This window comes from Mesoplodon mirus (assembly GCF_964341445.2).
Source record: "Mesoplodon mirus genome assembly, chromosome: 14".
NCBI lineage: Eukaryota > Metazoa > Chordata > Mammalia > Artiodactyla > Ziphiidae > Mesoplodon > Mesoplodon mirus.
The window spans coordinates 47691014-47703605 of NC_138990.1; the positions used below are offsets into that span (position 1 = coordinate 47691014).

Sequence of the window (12592 nt, forward strand, 5' to 3'; positions counted from 1 at the left end):
GGCTCACCGGCCTAGCTGCTCCGCAGCATGTGGGATCTTCCCGGACCGGGGCACGAACCCATGTCCCCTGCATCGGCTGGCGGACTCTCAACCACTGCGCCACCAGGGAAGCCCTAATGTGGTATCTTTCAGAATGAGGGTGCACACTTTGCCTAAAGCAAGATATAATTATATGTTTTCATTGTGTCTTTATTAAAGGTTTCTATGGCATTGTACCCTAAGACATGTGAAAGGGAACTGTAACTAATCTATCTCAGAAAGTTTAAGTACAGTCATGCCCAGAGGCAGTATATACTATAAACAAGGTCTCTGGTCTTTGTATTTAAAATATTAGAGGTTGTATGTTTGATAGACAATCTATAAAAAACATTTAAAACTTAGGACAACTACAGCATATCATTGTCCTAAATATTCCTGTTCAGATCCTGTAATAAAAATGGCTATTATGGAAAGGAAGATAAATTATGTCCTATGGCAACCTGGAGTTTTCATCAGCTATGGTCCCTCCTTTTCTCTGATTCCCATTGTTTGAAGACATGCTTCTCTGTAAATCACTACTGCTTTTCTCCTAGCCTCTAAACTCATGGTTGACTCACGATTTGATCAAAGAGGTTACGTACCATGAGGCACTGAAGCAGAAGACTCCCGGCCCTGTTGCATACCAGCCCTTCACTAAGAAGACCACCCCTGAGCCTGGTAAGCCTGGTCTATATAACCATATAACCTCTTCGCTTATACCTTTCCCATTTTCCCAAATCCAGTGTAGCAAATACTTGTCTCCATGGCATATCCCAGGATAATCTCACAAATCTGTTAAATTTTTTCACTGGTCCCACTTGGCTTTCTTGAGCACTCTGGATGCCATGGCTGGAAATTTTAATCCTACGCTTGCTAACTAAATCCTCTCAGCCCTCAGCTCATTCTCCTGCAGCGACCAGCTTGGGACAATGCTTGCTACATGCTTTTTCTCCTTTTGCTCCCTGGCCACAGAATATTGCTGATTTGGACTGTTGGACCTTCATGTCCTGGATGGTTCATGTTCATGGTACTTATTCATCCACCGGTGATTTCTGAACACACATAGCACAACGGGTGTTTCAAACTCTTCCTCAATTACTGATGCTGTCACCTCCTGGTCCCCAATTCCCGATCCATTATTTTGATTCCTACTTCACTGATAAAGATTTACTGTATCAGGTGCAATCTCCTTCAACCTCTTTTTCTTCCCACAGCATAATTATCTATTTATCCACCTTCTCTCTTCCTTTCCTGTCTTATAGGAAGATGTGTCCTTCACTTTCTTCTAACCCCTTCTCTTTCCACCCTGCTACCCTCGTCCTTGCTCTCAATGACAGCTCTTCCTTTCTTCAGCACCTTCGGAGTCTCTCTACTTTCTGGCTCCTCTATTTACAAACAAGACCAGGTTTCACCTATCCTGGAAAAATATTTTTTATTTGATCCTGCTAGCTCCTGTGGCTTGCAACCTATTTCTGTACCTCCATTCAGATGTTAACATTTTGGATAACTGGTACGTAACCACTGCTTCTATTTCCTTGTCGCCCATTCTCTCTTTAAGTTCCTTTGATCTGGCTTCTATCCTCATTACGCTAAAGTAACATTCACCATGTCCTCTGTAACTTGCTCTTTGTACTCTCTCCATAGCCTCCAAAAGTGCCTCTCCCTATCCATTCTCTCTCCCTTCTAAGTTCTTCTGTATATCTCTGTCACATTTTCCTGTTTATCACTGCCATCTGTGACTCTGCAATGGTTTCTCACTCCCCATCAATTAATATCAAGCCATTCACATTCCTCTAAAATCTAGACAAATCAACTTTCTAGTCATTCAATGGATATTTATCAAGTACTTTTGCTGAGCCACATGTATCCTCCTAGGATGGTCTAAGAGCTCTAAAGTGTGAGAGATCTGGATTCAAAACTTGTTCTTGCCCCTTTGGTAAATTTGAAGCTCAGTTCTCTATTCTCTAGGAAGGGAATTGTTTTATCTACCTTACAAGGTTATAGGGACAATTAGATGAGATAATACATAGTGCAACAAAATATTAAAAAGGAATTTTGGCTCAAGCCCTGAGGCAATAGATATTACATTTCAATGGGAAGTCTGACAGCATAGCGATATACAGGGCTTTCAAGAGATGTGGATGAAAACAGGGTACACATTTCTTAATCCCTCAACCAGACTTTGGATATAAAAAAGTTGGTGGTTGACTACTAGGAGAGGGTTTTGGGAAGGTGCTTCTGGTGTATCATGAGCTCCAGCTCACCTCACCTTCCTGTGAAGAAGGCTCCCTTTTCAGTCCAACTCAGGAGAGAGTGGTTTTAGTGCTACCATATCAAGTACTCAATATTTACCCCTGCAATTTGGGAGCACAGTGGATTAGTGTCAATCTCTCACCTGGAAAATCTAAAGTCTGAACAAGAGGGTGGTTAGCTGCTTTGATGGCAGAACAAGGGGGAAGTGACAATTTTGGGTGGCCTGCACTCCCAGAGTTTGCTGGGGCAAAAAAAAATGCATGAGGGCTGCACATAAACTACACTAGAGGGGGCCGTGTACAAAGGAGCCCATGTCAGTCATTTTAGATCTTGCCTGCAAGGGCTGCTTGGAGGGGTAAATAGAACTCAGCAGAAGGAAGCTGCAGGTATCCTGAGATGCCCAAAGGCAGAGTAAACAGTAAGTGACCAACTGGATGGGAGACACATATGCCCTAGTCAAGGCAAAAGATTCCCAGCCATAGTGGAAGAACTGGGGGAAAAGGTAGACCTCCAAACCAACCGCAAAAGTGCCCCCTGTGAGAAATAGTAAGCCTTAAATACTTGTCACATCTGGAGAATACCAACGCAGGTCACGACAACAGTCTGGGCCAAGTAAGAGCTTCCCTGTTCTCCTTACCTCTTCTCCTCCCCTGCACTGAAGATCTTGATGGGTCAGAAGTTAGCAAGAAGAGGAGGAGAGTTGGATGAAGAAGGAAGAGGTCAATGATCACCCTCTCCCCGATTCCAGACTTTTAATCTGCAATAGGGCTAAGAGTGGTAGGGGGAGGGGAAAGGAGGAAGCCCTGACTTTAAGCAAGACGAAGTTTTGACGGGATGGGAATTTTGATTTCTCAATACGCCTGTGTTTTGGGTTTTGAAGAGACTTTAGGTCTGTATTACCTTAGAGTGACCAGATAAGCTGTGGGAACTGCTAGAGTTTTCACCCAGGAGTCCACAGGCTGGGGCTAAATGAGTGTGGGTTCCTAGATTCCCCCCACAGGTCTACATGCCAGATTTGCACCTGCTGTGCGTTTTTCTGCTTCTGTGCTTTTGATCCCTCCATTTCTTCTACCTCCTCTTTCCTTCTTGTCACTTAAAAAATAAATCGTTTTTCTTTGTTCATGGAGCCATTTCTTATAATCTGTCTTAGAAATGACATCCCCCTTGTTTCAACTCTTATAACGGAGGCTGGTGGGACCGTCATGGGGTGTAGCTCTGCTGCCTTGTCTTCCCTCCTACCCTCATCCCCCTTGGGCCACAAGTTGCTTCAAGGCAGAGACTGTCTTATTCACCTTGAATTCACAGTAGTTGTCAAGTGTAGGCACATGGTAGGAGCTGATCAATGTAAGAAGGAATGAAAATGTATACATATACAAGAAGACCCTCCTCTTTACCAGGTTCCCCTCTCAGGGACAGAAACCAGCTCTGCATCCTGTGAAGCTCCTTAGCATTTGCCTGCATTCCAGGGGTCAGGTTTCAGGAAAGTAAGGAGGGTCTACCCACTTCGCAGCCAACTGGCTGTAGGCAAACTGTATAGTTCTCAGTTGCTCTTAGGAAACTACATTTGAAGTAGATTCTGCTAGTGGCATGAGCATGTCGGTGAGATACAGTCCTGTCTTATACAATAGACACGGGGCCATAGACCAGTGACTGCTGAGCCTTCTCCATCTTCCTGCACTATATTTTATGACAATAAGCCTGGGCAAGAGAGCACTGGGATGGCTGCCGAGGGATGGTGCTTAGGATGGCATCCTTAGCTCCTGAAGAGGTCTACCGGGCTCCCTCTTGGTATCAGTCCTTGAGAGACATGACCATCCATTCATTCAACAAATATTTATTGCATACCTTCTCTGTGCTGTACATTATGCATATCTTCCCTGCCCTCAAAGAGCTTATCGTCTAGTCAGGAAGTCTGAATTTAAATGAGTAACTGCAATTGTGCTGAGTACAGCAAAAGGGAAAGTAATCAGAGCCACTTGACAGTGAAGACATAAGACAGTCAAGTCAAGACACTTGACATAAGATAGTCAGGATTTGGGTCAAGATGGCCACTTAATCCAGTTTAGTGCTATGAATAAATCGAAGAATTAAAAATTAACTTTCATCTTACAATATTACCACCTATTTAGAAAACATATATCTATAGCCAAACTCAAGCCAAGGTGTGCACTCTCTGAGTTTCAGCAAAGTCTAGTTCTAGAAATGGATGCAAAAGGTTTGGAATAAGATTGCCTGCTGGCAGCCAGTGAGAAGCTAGCAAAGCGTGCTTTTTGGCCATTTATTTTTTTCATCCACTGAGTGTTTGGTAAGATGAGGTAACCAGGCAGATGCTGTTCTTTCTCAAGATACAGGCAGTGCAGAACCTAAAGCCTTTCACTTAACCATTTCTCACCTGTACTTACTCCCAGTGATTCCAGATTCTGCCTCTAAGAGTCAGGCAGTGCTTTGCTACTCAAGAAGTGCTCTTCAGGCTGGTGTCATCCATGTTGCCTGGGAACTCGTTAGAGATTCAGAATCTCTGGCCTGACCCCAGACCTACTGCATCAAAATCTGCAGAGAAGCATGGAACTAGAGAGCAGCCTCTAGGGCCTTGCCCCTCTGCTTCTATCACTCGTCCCACTGCCTTTCCAGAACACACCAGAAGCAACTGCTCTTTGTATCAACATTCATTCTCAGGTGGCTTGTCACTCTATCCTTGTTTCCTTGCCTGTTGACAGTGGGATAACTTGGAGTTTGTTCTCCAAGGCCAGAAAGAATTAACTGTATGAGTTTAAGCCAACCACTTACTCCTTCTGAACCTCTATTTTCTCACAGACAAACTTGTGATAATAACCATACCATCCCTGCTGGCCTTAAAAGGTGCTTATAAAGATTGAGTGGGGCTTCCCTGGTGGCGCAGTGGTTGAGAGTCTGCCTGCCGATGCGGGGGACACGGGTTCGTGCCCTGGTCCGGGAAGATCCCACATGCCGCGGAGTGGCTGGGCCCATGAGCCATGGCCACTGAGCCTATGCGTCCAGAGCCTGTGCTCCATAACGGGAGAGGCCACAGCAGTGAGAGGCCCACATACCGCAAAAAAAAAAAAAAAAAAAAAGATTGAGTGAACTAAAGAATGTGAAAGTAGAGCTCACATGTAGTGAATGAAATGGTTAAACCTGTGGTTTTCAACATGCTTTGCAGATTAGGATCACCTGGGGAGCTTTCAGGACAACCCACATATGGGCTCCACCCCCAGAGATTCTGATTTAATTGGCCTTGGGTAGGTCCTGGGCACTGACAGTTTTTCAAATCTCTCCAGGTGATTCTAAAGTGCAGCCTAGGCTGAGACCACTGGGAAGATGGGGCTACTTAGTGCAAGAAGCAGCCTGGCCTTCTCGATGAGGGGTCCATTTTCATCTTGGACTTTGAGTAAAAGGCAATTATTAAATAGCTAAAAAGTGGCTTATGATGTGCTCACCATCACCAAGGTATAGAAGGAGTGTTTTTCCTGCAGTGTGGGAGGACACAGTCCTCAGCAGAGGGTCTTCATGTGGCTGCCACACAATCCTTGGGCAAAGACCGAGAATGACCTTGAGAGTGAGAGATCCGTGGGCTGAGGGTGAGCAGGGATGATCTGAGGATGCAAACAGTACCAGAACTATCATCTTGGACCTACAGGATAAGGTCCTCAACAGTTTCTTAAATAGAAGAACTGGAGGACGGATATCAATTCTTACAGAATATCCCTTATTAATTACTTATATCTAAGTGTATAGAGCAACTATATGTGAACAGATTGAAGGCTGAAGTCCTTTTTGAAATCTTCCATTTTCTTTACATAGCCCTAGGTTAAATAACCCTTTTGATATCATTATATATGGATACTCAAATCAGGTAGACCTGGTTTGATCTTGACAGTCAAGTTCAGGTACCTAGAGTAGGCAAAAAACACTCTTGGAATTTGATCTTAATGAGACCAGTTTCTATCTGGTGGCCTACAGGATAAAGCGCTTCATTAATTGACTTTTTTTTAACATCTTTATTGGGTATAATTGTTTTACAATGGTGTGTTAGTTTCTGCTGTATAACAAAGTCAATCAGCTATACGTATACATATATCCCCATATCCACTCCCTCTTGCGTCTCCCTCCCACCCTTCTAGCTGTTCACAAAGCACCGAGCTGATCTCCCTGTGCGATGCAGCAGCTTCCCACTAGCTATCTATTTTACACTTGGTAGTGTATATATGTCCATGCTGCTCTCTCACTTCGTCCCAGCTTACGCTTCCTCTCCCTGTGTCCTCAAGTCCATTCTCTACGTCTGCAATTTATTCCTGCATTAACTGACTTTTTATTGAATATTAGAAAGCTATACTAGGCACTCGTACATATGCTGTCTCATTTTACACTCACAACATCCCTTCCTGTACATATTATCATACCCATTTTTCGGATGTGGAATCTAAGGCTTAGAGAGGTTAAGTATGTCATGCATGGTCACTAAGCCCATATGCTGCAGACCTGGATTCCATACTAGGTGCTATGTTCCTTCTACCGTATCTATAGAGCTATACGCGTGTAACATATTACAGTAATACATAAATCTTTTGGGTGTGTATGGTGAAGGTTTTCTAGATACTCGTTGCTCAAAGTGTGGTCTGTGGACCAGCAGTGTTGGCATGACTGGGAGTTTGTTAGAAATGCAGGGTCTCAGGCCCTATCCTTGACCTGCTGAATCAGAATTTATATTTTAATAAGATCTTATCATAGAAGCATCTTCATATTGGGGGAATTACCGAGATAGTGCATTTTAAACCATTTACAACCTTTGTTTCTGCCTCTGCCAGACAATTAATAGTCACAAATGTGTGTGTGTGTGTGTGTGTGTGTGTGTGTGTGTGTGTGTGGTGTATCTCAAATGTATTCACACAAATATGGGAAATCTTATACAAATCCTACATAATATTTATGGGAAGTAACACTTGTCAGAACCTGTAACGATAAAATTTTTGATCCTTTCTAGACCCATTCTAATAGATATAGGTTATAAGTGACAGCTTTTGACTAATAAACCCTTTTACATGCAGACAACAAATGAGACAAATGAAAAGAAACAACGCCAGGAGCACACCACCAGCAATTGTATTTTCTGGCTCCAGCCCGTCCTTTCTGGGCCATTTTTCCCTCCCTCTTGGTGGGGCCCAATAGACTTTCCAATTATGTGCTACCAGTGTTTGGCATTTTATTAATTAAAGTTCTGTATGTAAAGCAGGAGCAGCCTTGTGGCTAGGCCTAATGTTATTATTTCTCTCATGGCCCTTTCCTCCTCCAGAGGTAATGACTGCAATTTTATGTCTAGAATATGCCCCCTGTTTGCTATGCATACCTCGTGGCAACTTCACAAGTTTCTCTTGAACCAATTAAAAATATATATCAGTATGGAATTTAGGCTGAAGTTGGACAAAAGAGACTCAATGGTATCAAATGTCTATTAGCATGCAGCACCCCCAAATATAGGAAATGCTATGAGGGGGAGGTGCTACATTTCTTTGAATTTCTGAAGGGCTGCATGTATTCTAGCAGTAGAGACAAAACCAAGAATGGATGTTCTAGTGGGTATTTCACTTAAACAGAAGAAAACACTCTTTAACAGACTGAGATGCTCAGAAATGAGCTTGTTTGTGGTGGTGGGGTGGGTACTCCTTCGATATTCCCCACACTATGGGTCACCCAGCACTCACTGGATGGCCAGGATTGGGGATGTCATCAAGGACATCCAAGCTTTGAATGGAGGTTAAAGCTTCTTCCCAATCTAAGATGCAACAGGGCTGTTAATTCTGGGTGTGAACTTGTAATTTTATTTTTTTAATTAATTTTTTGGGAGTATAGCTGCTTTACAATGTTGTGTTAGTTTCTACTGTACAGCAAAATGAATCAGCTATACATATATGTATATCCCCTCTTTTTTTGGATTTCCTTCCCATTTAGGTCACCACAGTGCATTAAGTAGAGTTCCCTGTGCTATACAGTATGTTCTCATTAGTTATCTATTTTATACATAGTATCAATAGTGTATATATGTCAATCCCAATCTCCCAATTCCTCCCACCACCCCCCTTTCTCCCTTGGTTGGATTTGTAATTTTAAGAGGTCCTTGGTTTCAGTGTGGTCTTATTAATTTTAACTGAGAGTACTGATTCACTGCAAAACCTAGTGTTTCGTACACCATCTTCTAATTCACCCAGAAAAAATAAACACCAACTCTCTAGCTATAAATAGCCTAATGAAAAATCAACCCAACTCAGCAAGAAGCAGGCCAGATGCGGATTTCTGATAACAAGCAAATAAAATATGCTGGGAAATACTTGCAATTACGGAGGCTTAAGGATTCCTGGCCATGTAAGAGACTTAAAAGATTGAGATCCTTTCTGAAAACAGCACCCCATGTCTTTCCTTCTTTCTCAGGCATCACACTGAAGCCACAGAACACCAGCCAGGGACATCCACATGCCCCCTTTTCAAAAACACAGCAAGAAAAGCAATGAAGATTATATACAAAAATACTAACCATGGGATCCCTGGCTGGTGAAGTTACGAAGTTATGGGTATTTTTTTCCTTCTTTGGTATTTTCTTTCTTTTCTGAATTTTTTACAATGAACATCTATTACTTTTGATAACTAGAACAAAATGAATAAATTTAGGGTAAAATCATATTTATGAAGAATGATATTGATCTAGGAAAATACAATATTAAGTAATGAAGAAGACACAAAATGCTTATATGGTATGATACCAAATTTGTGTAAACCCTTTATCTATCTCTCTGCTCAAATCTACATTTATCTGCCTGGAAAGAAATTTACAAACATGGTAACAGGGGTTATCTTTGGAGGGTAAGACTGTGGGCAATTTCAATTTTCTTCTTTAGTTTTTCCTAATGTTCTACAATGAATGCAGAGCATTTCTGTAAATGAAAAAACAATAAATGCTGCATTAAAAAAGGCATCAAGGGAGGATTCTGATATCATTGGAAAGTGGGAGAAGAGAGTGCCGTCTTTTCACCGCTTTGGGGAGGACCAGGTTCTCTGGCCTGAACTGTGGGCTTTGCAAGGAAGACCAAGGGAAGGTGGGAGCTTCTGGGGGAATGAGGTGGGGTCATACTGTGGCTCTGGAATCAGAAAGAACATTTCTGTCTTTATTTATGACATAATATCTCAGGGCCTCAGTCTTCATCTGTGAAATGGGGCCAACGGTACTCTACTTATAGAGTCACTAGGAGACTTTAATAGGATTATGTGAACCCAGCGCCCAGCTTATCAAATACATTTATCAATGTTAGTTCCTTCTTCCTGTATTGGAAAAAGCAGGCAGGGAACAACGTCAGAGATAAACAGCTCACAAAAAGCAGAATAGGACAGGATGAAGGATGCTGTATTAAAAATTTCAGTCCAGTGTTTTATATTCCAGGTTCCCTATAGAATTATCTTTCCAGTCGTGTGGGAAGAAAACAATATTTTCTTTTGAGTTACATTGTGATGCGGTGCTCTTGGGCAAACAACCTCCTCTGTGGCTCAGTTTCTCTGTAGGTGATAGAGATGATGCTGAGAAATAGCTTTGAAATCCTTTAGCTGGGGAACAGGATTGACTGACTCTGTGAAATGAAATTCCTACAACCTTCATGAACAGCCATCAGAAAGAGAATGGACTCCAGGCACGAGAGTATCTGCAAGTCGCAAAGCTACCTGGGGAGTGTTTATTCGCTGACAGCTGGGGAGAGTGTGCTTTCAACAGGTTGGCCCGTGCATGTGGACCACATGAATGTGTTATAATGATCAACACTAGGGGGACTAGTGGGAGCCACAACGGTGTATGATGAACAGGTGGACGTGGAATTGGACCCAAATCTCTGCCAAGTGCCCAGGAGGACTTTATTCACACCCATGAGCCTTGACAGTAACTCTTCTATGCCTCAGTTTCATCATGTAATGGCTGAGGTATTAAGTTTGAATGACTCAAAGGTATTAAATTAATTATGTCTGACTGTAATTACAATGGCTGTTGATTACTTTAGCCCATTAGCATGTGTTCTGGAAGCATCAACCACATTACAGTAAGTGGTGACAGAATGCTAGGTTCCAGTGGCTTCCCAGCTCTAGGTACTGAGGTAAGAATTATTTTGACTCCAAATCTCAGTAGGGCCATATTTGTTGGACCCTTGAGAATCGATGAGGAGTCTCCTTGTTTGCGCTTATCCTGGATCAAGGTTATACTCACGATTGAGAAGCTGAACAATTAATTAATTAATTATGATGAAGCAGGTTCATTGGGCACATCCCCCTGGTGCTAATACTAGGAACTGTGCAGAATAATGCTCCCAAGCTGTCTGCATGTTGCTAATTGGCCCAGAGGAGAAATAAGAACATATCACATCTGAATTTATGTCAGCAATGGCTTCTTCATGCCTATGCAGAGTAAGAAGAGGGATAATAATAATTTCTGCATTCATAAAACATTGTAGAGATTACAAAAAGTTTTCCTATTTTCATCTGATCCTCGAGCAAGTAACACAGGCATTTTTATTCCCAATTAGGGAGACTGACTGACTTGAGTGACCTAAGTCTAGTCCAGTGACCTTAGAGTGTTTGCAGGATTGGCTTTGGAGTTGGACAGACCTGTTTTGAATCCTGGCTCTGCTTTTCACTAGCAAGGGTGACTAGTAAGTTACTTAAGCTTTTGAAGCCCCAGATTCTGCATCAGTAAATGGGGGTAACAATTCCTCACAAGTCTGTTTTGTTAATAAGATAATGCAAGTGAGATGCTTAGCACAGGGCCAGACACACAGGAGGGGATCACTATTTTAAAAATATAGTAGACCCCTTAATCAGCGGTTTCCCTTTCTGTAGTTTCAGTTACCTAAGGTCAACTGCAGTCCAAAAATATTAAACGGAAAATTCCAGAAGTAAACAATTCATAACTTTTAAATTCTGCACCGTTCTGAGTAGCAGAACAAAATGATGAAATCTCCTGCTGACCCGCTGTGTCTCGCCTGGGACGTGAATCATCCTTTTGGCCAGTGTATCCATGCTGTATACACTACCCACCTGTCAGTATAGGATAAAACATAGTATATATGGGCTTTGGTACTATCGGTGGTTTCAGGCATCCACTGGGGGTCTTGGAACATATCCTCCATTGATAAGGGGGGGCTACTGTACTCCTTTAGCCCAGTAATAACTTTACAGTTATTAGGGGTCCCTCCCTTAGCCCCAGACTAAGGGAAGGTTTCTTTCTCCTAGGAGTACAAAGATTTAGGGTGTTTGAGGGCTCTAGTTAAGAATTTTGGCTTGCTATTTTTTTTTTTTTTTTTTTTTTTGCGGTACGCGGGCCTCTCACTGTTGTGGCCTCTCCCATTGCAGAGCACAGGCTCCAGACGTGCAGGCTCAGTGGCCATGGCTCACGGGCCCAGCCGCTCCGCGGCATGTGGAATCTTCCCGGGCCGGGGCACGAACCCACGTCCCCTGCATCAGCGGGCGGACACTCAACCACTGCGCCACCAGGGAAGCCCTGGCTTGCTTTTTAATGTAACATAACCAAGTGATTCATAAGTAACTTGGAGACCAGGACCTGTCCTACTGAAAGTAAGTGTTCTTAACTTTTCTGCTGAATAAACACTAAAAAGATCCCAGATTCCTGCGGTCTGTCTCCTGCACGGCCAGTCACCTGGTGTGTTTGAAACGAATACTCGCTGGCTCATCACCTGAGTGAGGACCTTCTGTGCCCCTCCCTTCCTCAGTCCTCCCACCAGGCATCTGTGTGCCCATCCAACCCAGCCAAGTTCAACGCTGCCTTTCTGGTCCCATTTTGGCAGCTGCCATGTATCTCGTCCTGAGGGTGCCACCCCTGACCAAATTCTCCAGATTCATGATAGGGCAGGCTCTGGCGTTTGATCTTGGACTCATCACAAAAGTAATAATAGTAGGGCTTCCCTGGTGGCGCAGTGGTTGAGAGTCCGCCTGCCGATGCGGGGGACACGGGTTCGTGCCCCGGTCCGGGAGGATCCCACATGCCGCGGAGCGGCTGGGCCCGTGAGCCGTGGTCGCTGAGCCTGCGCGTCCGGAGCCTGTGCCTCGCAAGGGGAGAGGCCTGCGCACCGCAAAAAAAAAAAAAAAAAAAAAAAAAAGTAATAATAGTAATAGCAGCAGTGGAGGAGCAGAAACCATACTTATTAAGCATCTACTATGTGTCCAGATCCGGGCCGGGCACTCTTTTACCTTGGCTACTTGTTTCTCCCAACAGCCCTGCAGAGGATACTGAAGCTGAGAAGAGTGAGGTGATTTGCACAAG

The 12592-nt window shown here is 43.4% G+C and overlaps 1 protein-coding gene across 1 annotated transcript in view; it reads right to left on the bottom strand.

Moving 5' to 3' along the window:
- Positions 1 to 12592, bottom strand: part of ALK (ALK receptor tyrosine kinase) — a gene marked incomplete at its 5' end in the record, with an annotated part of 729367 nt that overhangs the window by 97814 nt on the left and 618961 nt on the right. The window lies entirely within an intron of this gene.